The sequence below is a fragment of the Vidua macroura genome, chromosome 9 (genome assembly GCF_024509145.1).
Source record: "Vidua macroura isolate BioBank_ID:100142 chromosome 9, ASM2450914v1, whole genome shotgun sequence".
In the NCBI taxonomy this organism is placed as follows: domain Eukaryota; kingdom Metazoa; phylum Chordata; class Aves; order Passeriformes; family Viduidae; genus Vidua; species Vidua macroura.
In genome coordinates, this window is record NC_071579.1 from 7,331,220 (window position 1) to 7,350,656 (window position 19,437).

Here is a 19,437-nt window from a genome sequence, read left to right on the forward strand (position 1 = left end):
CTCTGCAGTTCTCTCCTCTCTGCTGCTCCTCAAGGGGCTGGTCTTTGGATCCATGGAATCCAGAGTCTGCAAGCACTTCTGGAAGCTTGCTAGGCATCCATCCCTCAGCTAATTGTATTTAGGTTTTCTTATCACAGAACACATTGTTTCCTTTGCCTTTGTGCAGGCAAGAACTGATTTTTTTTGTACTTTCTCATCCTGGGAGTTTTTAAAAACCTAAAAAAAACACAGAAGACCGCATTTCCTTTTACTGACAGCACTTCCCTGATGCAGGGAGTACATGAGGAGAGGCTGGGAGAACTGGGATTGTTCAGCCTGGAGGTAAAAAGGTTTGACTCAATTTTAGCAATCCACTACCCAAAGGAGATGGAGGAAAGATGGAGAGAGACAATTTACATGGGATGGAGTGACAGGACAAGGGGAACGGTCTCAAACTGACAGAGAATAGGGTGAGATGAGATACAGAGAAGGAATTCCTGAGGGTGGGCAGGCCCTGGCACAGGGTGCCCAGAGAAGCTGTGGCTGCCCCTGGATCCCTGGAAGTGTCCAAGGCCAGGTTGGACAGGGCTTGGAGCAGCCTGGGGCAGTGGAAGGTGTCCCTGCCCATGGCAGGGGGTGGCACTGGATGGGCTTTAAGGTTCTTTCCGACCCAAACCATTCTGGGGTTCTGGAATTCCATTACTTAGCTCTTTAGTTTTTCATCCTCCAGACTAATAGAAATTTCCCCTCTTTGTTCCATGAATATGGATAAATGGTTCCTGCATGGGAAAGTTCTGTTTACTGAAAAAAAATAAAGTAAAAGTGCAGCAGGGAGATGTTGTGACAGTCACAGGAAATTGTCAGGAAAGGGTAACATTTCAGCCTTCTTGAACTGCAATCCTGGTAAAATCCATCAGTGCCATCATATTTCCTTGGCCACTGGCAGCTGGATGCCATTTTGTGAAAAGATTTAAACTTCAGTTCTGAAACAACTGAAAATTCTGCTATGAATAAATAAATAAATAAATAAATAAGGATTTTCTGTGTGTTTTGGAGATTCTCTGTCATTTTTTGTCCCCTCTGGAACAGCCAAACAGGAAAGTATCCAACGTCTACCAGTTACCAGTTGGAATACAATGTTTACCAATTAAAACCAAACTCTACTACGACAGCTTTAAACTCCCTGGACTTCTTCTGTTGCCCCTTTGAAACAAATTCGAAATTTCACTTCATATTTTCACGGGCAAAACTCTTTGCTGGAGAATGACTGAAATCAGTGCCAGTTAGAAGGGAGAAGGAATGCAAAAGAAATTGAATTTAAAGCTGAACATGACAGAGTGGAGGAAGGTGAGTCTGAAATTCTCATGAATGTGCAATGTCATTTGCAAAGTTATTTAGCTCATAGGAAATATTACAGATGTGAGGAGCTGAGATATTTAATAGCCTTAACTTATAATAGTTACTATGGGCAAATCTGCACTGCTGCAGCCTCAGATACAATGGGAGAGACTTTTTTATTTAGGAAGTTGTCATTTGGAATGAGATATGCATCTCGTGTCCTGACTCAGAGAGAAGAAAAAGAGGAAAAATATGAATAAATACATCTCACACCTTTCACAGGCACTAAAAGCTTATTCAAAAATAATTTTGAAAAATTCATTTGGAGAAAAGATTAAAGATCAATTCAGGCACTTGCACAGAGATGAAGACACTTCACACTGGAACAATATTGCCTCACACAGGCAGACACTCAGTGAGGAAATGAAATACATAGGGATCAACAGAGCTCCAACAAGCTGACAGAACCACAAAATGATGTTGTTAAAATGACAGCTAAAGTGGGAACTGGTATTTCACCCATTACAATCACTCTCATCTTCCACTCTTATTAGAACCTTCATTAAAAGCATGAAACATTAGCATTTTAATACCTATTTGAAAGACAACTTTTCATTTGCTTTCCTTTGGACTTTTTTTTTTAATTATGAGATAATGACTGACTAATCTAAATATTTTGTTAGGCATATCTTCTGCTAAGTACTTAATTTTTTTCTGCTTTCATTCCCTTCATTGTACATCTCACACATGTCCAGGGAAGGGAACGGGGCTGGGGAAGGGCTGGAGCACCAGGAGGGGCTGAGGGAGCTGGGAAGGGGCTCAGCCTGGAGAAAAGGAAGCTCAGGGGGGACCTTGTGGCTCTGCACAGCTCCTGACAGGAGGGGACAGCCGGGGGGGTCGGGCTCTGCCCCCAGGAACAGGGACAGGAGGAGAGGGAACGGCCTCAGGCTGGGCCAGGGGAGGCTCAGGTTGGACAGCAGCAGGAATTTCTCCATGGAAAGGGTGCTCTGGCTTTGGCAGGGGCTGCCCAGGGAGGTTTGGAGTCCCCATCCCTGGAGGTGTCCCAGGAAGGCCTGGAGGTGGCACCCAGTGCTCTGGGCTGGGGACATAGTGGGGATCAGGCACAGCTTGGACTCGTTGGGCTTGGAGGGCTTTCCCGACCTCAGTGGTTCCATGGTTCTCTGAGTGGTTGGGTCACATTGCCTCGTTCCTAAGGAGCACCCTTAGGACTTGATCCTAAGTTGTTTTATACTCTACTACCAATGACACACAGGGGTTCTGCTCTATATCTGTGTCTGAGACCATACATATATTAAATATAGCATAAGAGAAACATGCCTTGTGAAATAGGAATAAAAGCTACTGCACTCGCAGAAAACAAACTGCCCGTGACATGGCAGTAGCTAAAGCAGACCTGGGCTCACACCACCCTAAATACCTCCACCTGAATTAAACCTGCCAATGCTTCCATGAAGGATGAGCCAGCTTCAAAGCAAAAGGGGTCATTTTTATTTTCCTAATTACAGACAGAAGAAGAGTTTCCTGTGAAAATTAAATCTTGTGGAAAGTGAATTTTGAGTTGAAATGTTGCTTGGTTCTCAGGACTTGGAGTCAGGCTATCTGACTAATGGTAAATCTCATTAAACACAAGGAAAAGGCAACAGACAGCAACCAGGGAGAACTTAAAGCACCTGCTGGGACAACCGAGGAGCTGCCCTGTGCTCCTGATGTGAGATGAAGTCAAGGAAATAAATTTTGTCCCCAGAAAGGCGTGAAAAATAAAGAGAATTACAGCCTACAGGAGGATAGAACTTATGGGGTGCCACGGAAGGGCATTTGGAGACACCATAAAATTTATTATGGCATGTTTTAAGAGCAGTGTGGAGATGTGTGACATTCCTTAAGGGATGCTTAGGGAAGGACCAAAATCAGGGGAAACAAAATGGATTTGAGATAACAAAATGGATTGGAAAGGGTAAATATGGGAAAACAAAGGGAAAAGGGCGTAAGAGGAGTAAGTTTTGTGCAAGCAGGCGCCACTTGGCTGAGCCATGTGCCCAATCACTGCCCTGGGTCCCTTTGATCACATTATGCCCTATTTCCAGCTGCCTTCCCATTGCTGTGCTTCACATTCCCCACCTCTGTGTCCACCCAGCAGCAGCCCCAGGTGGGACGAGGGGACAGCAAGGACGTGTCAGGGTGTGCACACAAGATATGGCTTCACAAACAAGGATTGCCCAGCTGCCACAAACAAGGATTCCCCAGCTCTGGGTGGCAGCAGGGCCAGACCAGGGCCTGGGGACACAGATGGGTGTCCAAGGCCCCTGGACAGACCTGGCTGCGTCCCTGGGTCTCTGTGGAGCACACACTTGGTCTTGATGAAGCCTGCAGCATCCACTGCTCTGCCTGATCCAACAAGCCCATGGAGGCTGCCAGGTTAATTAAACACACTATTCCCTTCAAAAATTCCTGCTGACTGCTGCATTTATCTTTCTTGTGTTGGGAAATGGTTCCAGGATTATTTGTTGTCACCTTCCCAGGGTTTTATATGCCACAAACCAGCCTAAGCTTGCTCAAATCCTCCTGCATGTCCTTCAGGAAGATCAAATGATGTTTGATTTTTCCAGCTATCCTTCTTTCCCAATTGCCATGAGCTTCCAGAGGTTCTGTGCTTATTAAACAAAAAATCTCAGACTAGTTTGTTTGGAAGAGACCTTAAAGCCCATCCAGTGCCATCCCCTGCCATGGGCAGGGTCACCTTCCACTATCCCAGGTTGCTCCAAGCCCCATCCAAACCAGCCTTGGGCACTTCCAAACACAGAAAACTGATAACAGCACCATGGAAGAACTGCACAAATAGAAATCTATTTCCTCTCCAAAGCCTAGAAACTTATATCCTTCCTAAAGCTCTTCACATCTAACACAGTCACTAATTTAGGGGGAGCATCATTAAGTTCTATCCAGCAGAGAAGGGTTAGACACCACATTCCTCCACTTAAGCATGCAAACTCTCTTTCTTTTTGTGTTTTCTACCCTTTTCAAACAATGATGTTTTCACAATTATTTCATTATCCTCTTCTATTTTGAGTAATGAACCCGGGTAAGAAGTAAGGACTTAGTTCAATTACTTGAGCTGGCAGAGGATGAAGTTGAGATAACAAACTCTTAACGGGAAGGAAGAGAAATCTCATAAACATCTTTGTTAGATCTTTGTATAGTGATGCAGAAAGACTGGTTTGACAACAGCAGCTTGGGAAATGGAAGCAATAAATAAACAGATTTGGGGCCAACCTTTCTAAAATAATCAAATGCATGAAATATCTCAGCATCATTGATAAATATTAAAAAAGCAGCTTGTACTGTGATGACAAGGGGTGGCACTGGTGTGTACACCAGATTCCCAGCTGTGGGAAGAAGCTGTCAGTTACAATTACCAATTACACAGCCCCTCTTACAAAAGGTCATCTCAATGAGTTATTCTCTTTGGAAAGGATATTTGTTACATATTTCCTCTTTTTAAATGGTCTAATCTCATCCTCAAGATCAGCAGTACTGTACAAGCACAGTGCTGCAGGTGACAGCCCTGAAGGACAGGGTGACAGCCAGAGGGACCTGGACAAGCTCCAGAAGTGGCCCATGGGAACCCCAGGAGGTTTTTAACAGGACCTGGTCAGGGCAAGCCCTGGGGTCAATCCAGGTGGGGAGGAGCAGATGGAGCAGCCCTGGGAGAAGGACTTGGGGGTGCTGGGGGTGAGAGCTGGACCTGCCCCAGCCCTGAACCCCCCTGCCCTGGGCTGAGCCCCCAGCACGGGCAGCAGGGGAGGGGGATTCTGCCCCTGTGCCCTGTGCTCAGCTGAGACCCCACCTGCAGAGCTGCCCCAGCACAGGAAGGAGCTGGAGCTGCTGGAGAGAGTCCAGGGGAGGCACCAGGATGGTCAGAGGGATGGAGCAGCTCTGTTGGGAGGAAAGGATGGGAGAGCTGGGATTGTGCAGCCTGGAGAGGAGAAGCTTTAGGGTGTCCTCACTGTGGCCTTGAAGTGCTTGAAGGAGCCTACAGGAAACATGGAGAGAGACAATTTCCAAGGGATGGAGTGACAGGACACAGGGAATAGCTTCCCACTGCCAGAGAGTGGGTTTTGATGGGATATTGGGAAGAAAGTCTTTGTGTGAGGGGGGGGAGGCCCTGGTCCCTGGAGGTGTCCAAGACCAGGCTGGATGGGGCTTGGATTGCCCTGGAACAGTGGAAGGTGTCCCTGCCCATGGCAGGGGGTGGAATGAGATGAGCTCTAATGTTCCTTCCCCCCTCCTCCATGATCCATGATGCACATTAATATCCACAAACACCCAGACACTCTGCCTGAGGCAGCTCCTGTGTCTCTGTGTGTCTCTGCTGCTGTGAATTTCTGTAACAGTTTGTTCTCCCTTGCACCGTTATTTGCAGTGTAAATTCTGCTGATGGCTTTCTGTTACCAATATGCAAAGCAAAATCTGCACCATAATTCCTGATGGATGAGGAACAGCTGTCTGAGGTGGCTGAGAGAGCACAAAGACATTCAGTGAGGTACCCAAGGATGCCAGAAATGTCTCAGGCACTTGAGGCACAGAATTTTTCAGACAGACAAGACATAACTTATCCTTACATCTCCTAATGCCTCCAAGTGGGAGCAAAGCTATGGATTCTGCTCCTACACCCATGCAGGTGTTCAGTTATCCCCATAATCTTTCTCCAGGAGCCCTGACTGATTTAGCAGAGATGCTACAGCATGGAGCAGTTATTTCAACCAGCTCCTGAGCCAGCTGTGCTTCCCACACTGCTGTGGCAGCTGGCTCCAGGCTGGGAAGCATCACTAACACCACAATGATGTGATTCTTCCTCTCCATTGGTGAGTGCAGCTTGATGCTTTCTAATCCCTGCCCTGCTCTATCTTCTCTTTGTCACTGGCCCTACAGTTTCCAGAGTTATTCATACCATTATGCTGTTGCAGGAGATAAGGTCAGACTGCTGCACAGAGATATCCCACACTGTGGCTGATGCAGGATGTTCTAATGCAAAGGGAAAATCAAAAACCTACAGAGAATTGAAAAAACCCAAACCAGTCAGCCTGGCTGTGGAAACACTGTAAAACACCCCCAGGCTCTCACCAGTTTGTACCTACACTGGCTAAACAAGCATTTTATGGACATCATTTCACCTACTCAATTACTTAATGGTATAGTCCTCTCATGTTCATCCCACTCTCAACTGGGACAACTTTGAATGTATACGGTAATTAAAATCACCCCATTTTAATTAGCCTTTTTCTAAAATACATAAATATGGCACTGCTAACCAGGGGATTTCATTAACCCTTTTTTTTGGTCAGAATTCATCCACAAATATCAGCAGTTCCTTATTGTTCTAATATCTCTGCTTCAGATACCAGGAGATGATTTCTGGAGCAAAAAGGATTGGTCATAATTGTGATCCTGATTTAGAGACAGAGTGATATTTTTCAGTTCGTGCTACTGCATTTGACAGCTTCCAGCTTCCCTGTGCCTTAGCAATAACAAAGCCATTGGCAAAGGTGTTTAACAGCAAAAAAAACCCACCTCAAAATAGACAAAGGGATCTGTAATCACACTAAATCCTCATCTTCAGCTTAGGAATCTTTCCTAAGGACAAGCTGTCAGCTCCTTAAGATGTGGAGCCAGGTGTAAAAGGGCTCAGATCAGCCCTCTGGAAAAGAGCTTTGTTAGACACCACCAGGGACTGAGGCAGGATGGGGCTGTGGAACCTTTTCCAAATGGTAATGGGACAGAGAGGGTCAATGAGAAGGAGGATCTGGGAGGGAATGGCTGTTAAACACTGGTGTGCAGCAAGAGGAAACCTTAACGAGTCAGAAATTGCTCCTGCCAGACATCAGAACTCTGGTTTTCTCCTGGCAGGGTAGAAAGGTCTCTCCTGAGGTGCCCAAGTGTGATGAGATGAGAGGTGTGCTGGGGAGCCCCAAAGGCTGGGGGAACACTAAAGATCATTTTGTGACGTGCAGATACAGCAAGCTCTTCTTCAGGGTTGCCTTGTCAACCCAGAGTTTAGATGTTTCAAATATGCTTGCTGGGCTGCCATTAGTTACCTACCTGAGTTACAGCTCAGAGTAGGAGGGAGAAGTCTCTGAGTTGCTGTGTTCAGAGTTATTAACAGAGAACACAATCCCTGTGGCAGCAGCTCTCTGGCCACAGAGAGGAGGCACAACTTTCCCAGGCATTTTCCTGGGGAAAGCTGTGAGATCAGAGAAAGAATGAGAAACAATTCTTATCTCCACTTGTTGCACCTGCTGTTGTGCACATGTGCAATGTGCCATGGAGATTTGTTTACCAAAAAGTGATTTCTTAATTGGACACTGGATGGTGTTTGGATTGATTGACCAATTAGATCAAAGCTGTATTGGACTGGCTGGAGGGGTTACAGAATTTCTTAATAACTATAGTATAATATAGTATAAAATAATATAATAAAACAATTGATCAGCATTCTGCAGTCATGGAGTCAATGCTAATTATTACCCAGCTGGGGGCCTGCAGCAATATATCCCTGCCTGGCAGATTCCAGAGCAACATTTGCAGTCAGCAGTTCTGCATTGGAAAAACACCTTCCTTTTGTTTCCCTGGCAGCTGCCCTGGGTTCCACACCACACTTCAGAGACAAAAGAACAAATGCCATCCCCAAAACCAGCACAGGCTGGCACAAGGAGTGAGGTTTTCTTGACAGTGCAACTCGAGGGTGTGAGAGAAGAGAGCAGCAGTTTTGTCACTTCTGCCACTGGCACTTCTTTATTACATTTCCTGGGAAGGGAGGTTCATATCCCAAAAAATCAAAATGAATGGGAGCACCACTGCTCTGTTACTGTGTAAATGGGCAGCAAGGTTTCTCACCCATCCTTGGCTGGGGAACATGGGCTGCAGAAAGGACAGGGGGAGAAAATGAAGAATAATTTAACCATATGGCCCTTTAGTTTGTGATCTATCTCAGTGACAGGATGTCAGGTACTTTATGTTGCACCTGGAGCAGAGACACCAACCAAAAAATGAGATTTTACTACAAACAAGGCTGGAAAAAAATACCAGAGACTGACAAAATCTCTTTGTTGCTTTGCATTCCAGAGTTGCTCTTTCTTTTTCAACTTCTGGCATTTTCCTGGGTGTATTACAGTGCAGATCAAGTAGGGTTTAATCATGTTAAAGATTTAGTCAATAAACTGCTTTTGAAATGGTTTAGTCCTGGTGCAGAACACAAATACCTGATTAGAGGATTTGTATTAAACATTGAAAATTTAAACTGGAATATTAGAAATGGAAGACTATCAAATTTTTAAATGTACAGAACAGATTTGTGAAAGCATTTACCTTTCCATAAAAACATTTAAGTTGGAAAGACCACCAGGATCATCAAGTCCAACCTTTGACCAATATCCCCACACTGCTAAGTTCCACATATACTCGGTTTTCGAATTTTTGATGTATTTAAATCCCAGTGGCTCTGAATTCTGAGCTAGGACAGATCACAGTGATTTATTCTTATGGGGTGCATACTCTTTCTGGTAGTTTGTGCAAAAGAATATCCACATTTAGTAAGATGACTGATCCAGAATAATAAGGACTCACAGTAGGAAAAATACATCCTCTGCTTTCCTTCCTTTCTTCCTCCTCTCCTCCTTCCCACAGCTCTTACTTAAGTTTGTTTGTAAGCAGAGGTTGTTTTTCATCCTATTTGAGTGATTTTGTGTAAAACAGCATTGAGAGAAAACAGGACTTGGGAAAAACTCAGGGGGGTCAAATCCACAGCAACAATTCTATGTGGATACAGTAAAACATTGCTTTTCCTTTAGAAGTTTTGTTTCAATTTCAATGACACCTCAGTGATCCTTTTACTTGCTATTTTACCTTAATTTATCCCCTAAGGTCTATAATTTCATGGGGTGATTCTCTATTAAAAATGTTAACAAGATTCCAAACACCAAAAAAGGCACCACGCAGAGTTGGAAAGGCAAAGTCAAATTTATCAGGGAGAATTAGAGCAGCCGTTATAGAATAAAAATTGCATATTATAGTAAATATTGTCCTCAGCGTGTAAAGAATGTATTTAAAACAAGGATACACCACAACAGGGCTCATGACTCATGCACTCCTAAATGTGTCCTATAGCAACCTTTTATCAATAAACTGGGAAATTTTTGATGGAGAGCTGGAAATTTGTTTTTAAGTTATTACAAAATGCCATTGAGAAATGTTGCTGCTACCTTAGACCTTCAATGTATATGAGAGCCTAAAAAATAATGTAGGTTCTTTGCTCCTTGAATGAGATGATCCTGAAATTCTTCAAATATGCCCTTAATTTCAGTATGAACTGAGCTGAACTGGGTTGAACTCAGGAGAATTGTGTTCAAAAGCCTAAAACCAGGCCTTACTCATGTGCAGTTTGGTTTGTTTGGTCCATTGGCTTCTTTGTGCTCTAATAAGACTGAAACTTTTACTGCTGCACATTCAGTGGCCCTTCCAGAAATTCAACTTTTATCTCCACATTATGATTTCTTCTGTTGTTCATCTCATGTGCTACCTCAAAAATACCCTGTCCCCTCCCAGAGATCAATAGCAGAATAATTTTAATTCTTCAGGAAATAAGAGAGACCTTAAAAATAAGAAATAAAGTCCATCCTTCTGTGTGCGTGTATGTGACTTTCCTTGTTAAAAGCACAGTTTGTTTAAAATCTTTAATTACTTTACCTATCATGTATGCACAGTACACAAGGAGATGTAGCCATCCAGATAATAAGGCCATAAAAGATGAAAGTCACAAAATAAAATGTCTGGTTTTGTTTCCCATCTTCCCTCTTCAAAAGAAATAATCTCAGGCAATACAGAGAGAAGATAAACACAGAATGCTGTTAAAAGTGAAATGAGAGAGAAAGAAAATATTTACTTCCTGAGGTATTCCCACCTGATATAAAAGATAAAAAAGTTGGACTTTCTAGATGATGCTGATGGAAATATTTCCCTGATTTATTTTGCCATTCCTCAGCCTTAGTGTCTGTGTGCAGAATGTGGTGTCCATTAAAATAATCACATTTTCTGGTCTTCCAGACAGTGCTCACTAATCTTTCCTTGAACTGTAGAAACAATAAGATTTTCTGGATGTCATAAAATAAGTATTTTGGTTTATATTTCTCTTCTTTATGATGTTGTCATCACAAAAACCTTGCTGCTGTATGGGTTTGTTTGGTTTTTGTTTTTGTTTTTGTTTTTGTTTTTTTAATATATTTGATGTTTTATAGGTATCGAATTTGGTGGAATTAGCAGTGAATATATTTGGGAAAATCATCTCACACTCCCCAAAATGCAACTGCTGCTGGGGGAAAATGTGCCATCCACTATGATAACTGGGGTCAAGGAGGATAAAGAAGGGAAGAATAAACACCCAGGAAAGTCAGGGCTAGGAAGAACCTGTTGGAACTGAATTACCAAAAGAAGTGAAAGTGGAAAGATTGTCTGCATCTTTGATTTTTGGGTGGCTGCACTGAATTATCTGCCATTCTCTTGTCAGTAACTCCCTTAGTTAAAAACTGAGAGCTAAATAATTCCAGATTTTTAAAAGATGCATATCAGAAGGAAACTGAACCTCTCCTTGAACCACGGTGCAAATTCACCAACAGTTCATGTTCGAAATTTTCCAAAATTTATGAGAAACTGTATTAAAATACAAGTCCTCCGGGCTTCACCCGGGTGCCCAGCCTGTCCGGGGGAAAACCCTCAGAGGACTGGTCCGCGGGGAGGATGTGGCGGGACCCGGATAGCTCCACCGTAAGGACGAGAGGGCTCCGAAGTGGCTTTATTCCTAGAGGCTTTATTTCAGGAGCGTGGCAGGAACAGGAGGGAGAAACGGGGGGCACAAACTCTCCAGAAGGGAGCCAGCTCCGGAAGCCCCGAGGAAAGGCGGGGCTGGGTATTAAGGGCAAAGGAGTAGGAGTGGTTAGGGTACAGAACAGCCACCGGGCAACGGGTAAAGGGGGGAGACAGAGTGGGGTGACATACAGAGAACTAATCGGGGTACAGAGGAGGAGTGGTATTCTAACAGGAGCCAATGGGGGTAACAGAATAACTGAACTTTCTGGAACTGGGGAGTATGCTAAACATTGACGGACAGCTCTTCTGGGGCGGAGAGCAGCAGCTGGTTGGCAACCTTTTTCTACACTGTTGCTGCCTCCCAAGGGAGAGCAGGAACCCCTCCCACAAGAAACCTGGAGAATTGATCTAGATATGCATCAGAAAGTGCATTCATTAGTGAAGAAAAAAAAAAAATTAAATATTCTTTACTAAACTTGACCGAAGGAAATATTGTGGATTACTAAGGACTTTACTGTCTCTGAGCATAGCTTTGAATGAAGAAAGGCTGAGAGAACTGGAATTATTCACCTGGAGATGAGGACGGTGTGACCTGGGTTCACTTGGGGTGACCTCACTTTGTGGCCTTCCAGGAGCTGAAGGAGCCAACAGGAAAGATGGAGAGAGGTTATTTACAAGGCATGGAGGGACAGGACAAGGGGGAATAATGGATTCCCACTGCCAGAGGGCAGGGTTAGATGGGATATTGGGAAGGAATTGTTCCCTGTGAGGGTGGGCAGGCCCTGGCACAGGGTGCCCAGAGAAGCTGTGGCTGCCCCTGGATCCCTGGCAGTGTCCAAGGCCAGGCTGGATGGGGCTTGGAGCACCCGGGGCTAGTGGAAGGTGTCCCTGCCCATGGCAGGGTGGTGGCAGTGGATGACCTCTAAAGATCATTTCCTGCTCACACACCACCCATTTTTCCCTGCTCACACTCAATTCCTCACTTGTCCACCTCAATCCTTGTTCTCAGCATTTCCTTTTTTCCCTACTCTCTCTATGTCAGCAAACACAAAATGCCTTCCCTAAACCATGAGAAATGTAAATATGGTGGGGGTTCAATTTATTTCAATTTCTTTTTTTTGTCTAAAACATTTAAACTTTGACACTGCTGTTGTCTCCTCCAACAGGAAAAGCTCAAAACAATTTGAGAAGGGCTGGGTTTCTGGAACATCCCTGGTCACCCCTGACTCATGGACGAGGTGGGAAGCATTTGTACCGCTAAGGATAGAAATTCACTGTGAGCTGAGACCTCCTTCTTCCTGTCCCTGGAAAGACCAAACACTCTTCTCCTCACACTAGCCTTGCAAGAGTAAAATATTTTGAGCAGTGCAAAAAGAACCCCCAACCCCATTTATTTACAGCTTGTCTCCCATTACTCTGCTAAAACCCAGTTCAAGGCTGTTCATTTATGCAAGCACAGAGACCTTTCCCCACAATGTGCTAATTCTCAACAACCTATTAAGCTGCACCACAGGCTCTGCCGTGTGCTTAGACACAAATTGCTGAGAGAAAATGTTTGAGTGCTTTTCATTTCCCTGTGTTCAGCCACAATGTGTTTACAATTGGGTGGGTTTCGAGGTAGATGTAAATAAGCTTCTCCCTGGTATACACTTTGTGCTAGATTTCCTTGCTGATTGAGAGGAAATGGATAGCAACATTACAGTGCTGTAAATCACAATTTGTGCTTGGCTCCTCGGATCATCAATTTGGAAATCTATCAGAACATATTGTTATAGAATAAACAGCACGACTCAGTCGGAGCTTTCTGGCTCCTCCGAGTGCTGGAAGCACTGCAAAATGCTCCTGGATTCAGGCAGGTTCCTCCCTTCAGAGCAGCTAATAAACCCAGTCTCTCTCTCCCTGTCTCTGGGATTAGGCTAAATCCAATTGCATCTTTCAAAACAAATAGAGCTGCTGGTTAAACATCCCTTCTGATCTAGGAAAAAAGTAAAGAGTCAGGTTCTTCATGTCTCCTCAAATCCAGTTAAAACACAGGTGCCTGCAGGGTCTCTAATCTTGTAACCTGACACATACAGAAAGTGCCCGTCAGAGCCACAAACCAATTCCTGACTCATGATGGGAGCCCTTCCCCTCACCTTTTAGATGGAATCAGTGCTGAGGGAAGTTCTTCTCCAGGTCATTTTAATCACTCAGCCAAGAGCACCGAAAATCATAATCCAATTGATCTGCCTTTGTCGTCTCGCAATATTTGCGTTGCTGACCTTCTTCTCAGCTTAAGTTAAATCAAGCTCATCCCTGGTCAATCTTGTTGACCTACACTCCTCTACTAATCATATTTAATGAAAATTGCAAGCATATCAAAGTCATTTATAAGATGTAGGGGGAAAGAAGAGCCCTCCTCACCAAGGACAAAACATGACAAATCCAGGAGGTGTTGGCTATCCTGACTATAAAATCAATAAATTTTTAAAACTCATTTTTATCACATAATGAATGATCACAATTTGAAGCATGTCTGGTTAAGAGAAAGAGGTGGCCCAGATCCTTATATGCATAATAAGTAATACATGATAAATAGGAAATACTGAGAAAATATTTGTTTCTAGCATAAATTTATGCATTGTTTCTCAGAAGTGCATTTTTCCAGAGAACAGTCAGATATTCTTTGCCGTAAACCAAATGGGTTCCTATGAAGACAGAGAAATCAGACAGCCAAGAAACAGTGGTCCATCATATTTTAATTTCTCTTCAAGCTATCTATCTATTTATCTATTTATCTATGTAGCTGATGAAGCAGTCAATCTGCTTCAAAACCAGATTTCTGCTTTCATTTGAGATCTTTCCTGCAGCAGCTCATGATCTTCTGATATTTCCAGGTCAGTCCAGGACATTTCTAAAATATTTCTTCCTATCACTAAGATAAAAGCGGGAGCTGCTTCACAGGAGCTGTCCTGAACAAAACTGCTCTCCACCATTTCCACCACTTCTGAGATGTCAGGAGATGCAGGAAACTGACAGGAGAAAGTCACATCCCACACACCTGCTGGAAGGGCAAGCCAAACCTGTCAGCTTCACCTCATTTCCTCAAGCCTCCTCATCTTGTTAAGGATCCAGACCCATGCAGAACTGTTTGAGACCAGGAAAATCCATCAAGGGTCTTCCAAGGGAAAACCAGACCTGACCTGATCACTTTCCACAGTGAAACAAGGGGCCATGTGGACAAGAGAGGGACAGTGGGTGTTGTTTATCGTTTTTAAAGTAAGATCATGGACAGAGCCTTCCATAAAAGTCTTCTGGCCTAAGTGGAGAGACATAGGATTGATAAGGGCATGAGGTGGGCAGAAAATGGGCTGGAAAACTGGTCTGAGGGTGTGGTGATTGGTGGTACAAAGTCCAACCAGTGGGTGGTCAGTCCTAGTGTTGGCCCCCAGGGACTGGTACTGATGTTGTGATGACAGGACGGGGAACATCCCCAGCAGGTCTGCAGACGGTGTCAGACTGGGATGCAACCTGGTACCCTGAAGGGGAGGGCTGGGATCCCAGGAGAAATGGCCAGAGCCCAGGGCAAACACCTCCAGTTGGTGATAAACTGGAAAATATTGCCCTCCACAGTGGCCTAAATGGGGGGGTGGAGAGGAGACAGAGAAGACTCTTTGCAGAGCTGTACCCCAGTGGATAAAGAAGCAACAAGGACAAGCCAAAACATCAAAAATTCTGATTAGATAGAAAGAAAAATGGTTGCCAATGGTGCACAGATTTCCCAGGGACACTGAAATTTTCATACTTGGAGACAGCAAATCCTGGCTGGAAAAGGCCCTGAGTGACCTCCTGTAACTGTGCCTGTCCTGACTGACACTGGGCTCGGTGGCCTCTGGAGGTCCTTCCCAACCTGTGATGTTATTCTTTGTCTCCAAGATATGGCAGCATATCCAGTGCTGCTGCTTGTCCTGCATGGTGTAGGAAAGCAAGGAGAAGAGGGAAATTTGTTATAAGGCACATGTGTCTGGGTTAGCAGTTCTCTGACATTCCCTTTCAATCATTAGCCACAGGCCATTATCTCTGCTTGTCTGAGTACCCTTGACGTGTAGGAGGTGAGAAAAAAAAAAAAAAAAAAAAAAAAAAAAAAAAAAAAAAAAAAAAAAAATAAAGTAGAATAAAGTGCCTAAAATGTTTTGCCAATGAGAAAATTTGATGATAGAATGTCTCCTCAAACTGTCCTTGTCCTGTATTCTCCTGCCTGGGAAGTTTTTAACTTCTCTTACTTTCTGATTTAAAATATCTCTGACTTTGTCCACTGTGCATCCCAATTAGACAGAAGAATAAGCTGTTGTTAAGCTGTATCTTGTCAGACTCCTGCAAGAACAGAGAAAAAAGAGAGAGTCTACTGCCTTTTCTCCTTTCTTATATGACTCAGAGCTCTTGCATAACAAGTAAAGCAAAGTCATGCCTTGATGAGAGAGGTCAGAGCCTTTTGGAACAGAGAAGAAAAATTCAATCGAAAAATCAGTTCTATATTTGGAACAACAACAACAACAACAAAAAGCCTTTTCAAAGGAAAGGTAAGTTCATAAATATTTTGTAAACTTTCTGTAAGCTTGATTAGGAACCTGAAAGTGCCGAACTTTATTTAATATCCTGCCAACTTCAATCTGTCTTTTACTCTTCTAAGCAACTGTCTGCGCCAGGATCCTGTTCCCTGTCCTTGGAAAACACGTGTTAACCCTATTAGCAGAACAGAAGGGAAAAGCTGAAGTGAAAAGCTCCTCTCCCTTGATCTGCACAAACACCTTGAAAGCTGTTGACATGTTTGGATTAGAGTCTAAGCCTACAGCATGTTGGAGCTACACATCTGGCATTTCTAATGACACTGTTTCAGGAGACTCCATAAACTCTGAATCTTCACCTAATGGGGAGTCAGTGAATTAGTCCCTTTAAACCTGACAGAAATGATCCAAACTCCAAGTTAACAGGCATTTTTTAACTGTTTTGCCATGTTGCATCAATGTGTGTGCAACACTCTGTGATGGAACAGGCCTCGGTTTCTTGTATGTCAGTTAATTTCTTTAATTTTTGACACTGATCCAGCCTGGGGATCCCAGCACAGGAAGGAGCTGGAGCTGCTGGAGAGAGTCCAGAGGAGGCACCAGGATGGTCAGAGGGATGGAGCAGCTCAGCTGGGAGGAAAGGATGGGGCACTTGGGATTGTTCAGCATGGACAAGAAAAGCCCAGGGGTGACAGAGAGCATCATTTAGATGGGCTATTGGGAAGGAATTGTTCCCTGTGAGGGTGGGCAGGCCCTGGCACAGGGTGCCCAGAGCAGCTGTGGCTGCCCCTGGATCCCTGGCAGTGTCCAAGGCCAGGCTGGATGGGGCTTGGAGCCATCTGGGCTGGTGAAAGGTGTCCCTGCCCATGGCAGGGGTGGGACTGTGTGAGCTTCGTGGTCCCTTCCACCCAAACCATTCCATGAGTCTGTGACTGCTCCCTGATTTTCTGGTGACTGTAAGTGTTGTAACAATTTGATTCTACACACCAAATGGCCATTCCCCATCCCAGGGATGGATGGGAGGCTTTCCCCAGAGGTTTTCCAAAGCTTTTGATCCCTTTTCCAGACACAGGTTTATCTCTAATGAAGCCCACAGTGGGCTGGGATGGTTCAGTGCATCCTTGCAGAGCTCTGGTATTCCCAGGGTGCAGGTTCTGACCCTGGGCTCACTCAGCCAGAGCCTTCCTGGCCAAAACTCCACTGTCACACAGGTGATGGGCACATCCAGAAAAGCAGAACCTGCACCCAGTGGGAAGCTGAAGAAGTTTTCAGCCAGTTTTACACTTCCCTGAAGTATTTCCTGAGACTTTTAGAAGTTGATGGTCTGATTCCCAGCCTACAATCTCTCTTGGGGTGTGGAAGCACATGCTTAGGACACAGCCTTACCACTGTCTGCTACAATGCCACTACCAAAAAGTTTATAAAATCATTTAATTTCCCCCTTTTTTTTTTTTTTTTTTTTTTTAAGGATGGATAGGACAGAGCAGAGATGAGGCCTTTCCTACATTTCCAGATTTTGCCTTTCTTGTATCTCCTATTTTACTGACACACACAGGAGCTGTATAAATTTACTTCACTTGAAAGACTGGTGAGGAAAAAAACCCCATGGGAATTTGGGGAGTGATAACTGAAAATCTGTTTCTTGATGGTTTACACAATAAAAACAGTATGGAAGGAATTGTCCAATTTATTTTAAGGCCAAGATTGATTCTGTTGTCCTGATATGGCAATAATAGGTACCTGCAGAAAGTAATACATTGATCACAGAGCAATGAGACACCTGAATAAAAATTCATAATTGCAAAAGTGCTAAAATTCAGGATTTTTTTGGACATCCATAAAAGCATGGAAAAGAGGCTATCACCCTCTTTCCTTTAGTGTTTTATCAATTGCTCTTGTCTGGTCTTGTATTTCTGTATGCAAGCCCATGTAGGATAAGCACAAGCAGAATTAACACATCATCCATGACTTCTTAAAACCATGTAAGCACTAAATTCCAGGTGTCTCATCCCTACCTAACTTGCCCATCAATCATATCTTTTCCCTGTGAGGGGCTTTCCTAGCAAGACAAATGCATGAGGAGGTGGATTGGACACACTACTCCTTAAATTATTCTCACACCTGTGCTTAAATAATCGACACTTCCATCCTCTGGAAGTACTAAAGGGAGGAAAAATCCCCCCTTTCCCTTAACCTGTCTTCCTTCTGTGCACAGCAAAGTCTCACAAACAAAATGCCTTTTAGAGAGTGGAGAAAATAATTATTTTGTCCTTCATTTAAACAATACCGAGCCATCATTCATCTTACAAGGAAGTACAGTGTCGCTAAAGAGTGATTTTAAAATGCAGTGCAATTTTGAGGAGAATAATAGTTAAAATAAATATTAAAGGGATGTGTTCTGTTTTCATATTTTTGTGTCAGTAACTTTGAAATTTCAGCATCATTGGAAAAAAAAAAAGAGCATTTTTGTATTTTTCAAAGCAGTGGGAGCAAAGTTGTAGCAGTGAAGATTAAAATCAAGACCACAAATCTCACTCTTGTTGGTATTTTGAAGATGGACTGATTTTTATTTTAATTTTTTCCCGAATTTATGTCAAAAAACTTCTGTTGCCAAAATCTCTGCATTCTTTTATACCACATAAAAAATAAAGTTTTAGATTTAAAACCTCCTGCTAAAAACACCAGCTGCAGATAACCCCACATGCTCCTATAGACCACGAGTGTATTTTCACCTTGTCTCTGCCATGTGGAACCAACAGGTCTGATTTCCCTTGTAAGCAAAGCCTTTCTGGATGCCATAAGGAGTGTGTGACAAAACACTTTGGGAATTGAAGGGAGATACCATTCCCAAGAAGATCTTTGTGTGTCTCCAGCACAGAAGTGTTTGCAGGATGGGAGCAGAAATGTGTAAACACAGCTGAGAGAGCTGGAAGGGATTTCAGAGGGTGCTTTTCTGCCTGCAGAAAAATCTGGGATGTGCTTGGCACACCTTGTGTTCTCCTCCACCTGTGCTCTCAAATTACCCAACACAATCCTGGGGTGACTGCTCCTTTGCTGGGAACAAGGGGAGATTGCCTGGAGATTGCCAAGAGGGCTGAAATATGGGAAAAAGAGAATTTCTATACAAAAACACATGGCTAAAGTAGAGATTTTCCTTGACTTCAATATAAAATGCTGCTGGAGTACATAAATTGGCAAATACTTGTGCTGCTTTATTGGGACAAATGGCTATTGTCTGCTTTAATATACTCCTAAGTATTCCAATAAGGACAACAATAAGTCTGGAAAGCCTGCTCTCTTCTTAGATTGATATAAACAGCAAAAATGCACTCCTTTGTTCCTGCATGCTGGGATTAAATGGCTTTTAAGGACTATTTTTGCATGTCTGTGTGGGAGCAAAGTAACAAAAGAAAATTAAAGAAGTTTTACCACCCCCATCCCTTTCTTTCAGTTGAACTAAGGGTGGAATATTGCATTTTCCCCCAGAAATAGTCTCCTGAACAAAGAACAAAGAAAGTCTGGTTCTTAAGCAGCCTGTGGATTCTCTTTTAATAGAATCCAAAGTTATTATCCTATTTTTATTGGAGACATCCTGAGTGCACATGTACTCATATTTAGGGATGTGGAAAATGTGTCAGGAGAAAGTTACCCATAAAAAAAACTGTGTGTGTAGGAGCCATGCACAGTAGGTAGAAACCTT

General features: G+C 43.6%; 1 long non-coding RNA gene across 1 annotated transcript; it reads left to right on the forward strand.

The window, feature by feature from the left end:
* The first annotated feature begins 1,227 nt into the window (after positions 1 to 1,227).
* On the forward strand, positions 1,228 to 3,115 carry LOC128811541 (uncharacterized). Its single transcript, XR_008438377.1, has 2 exons — positions 1,228 to 1,326; positions 2,969 to 3,115. It is a non-coding gene; the product is annotated as an uncharacterized LOC128811541 (long non-coding RNA).
* Positions 3,116 to 19,437: the final 16,322 nt, after the last annotated feature.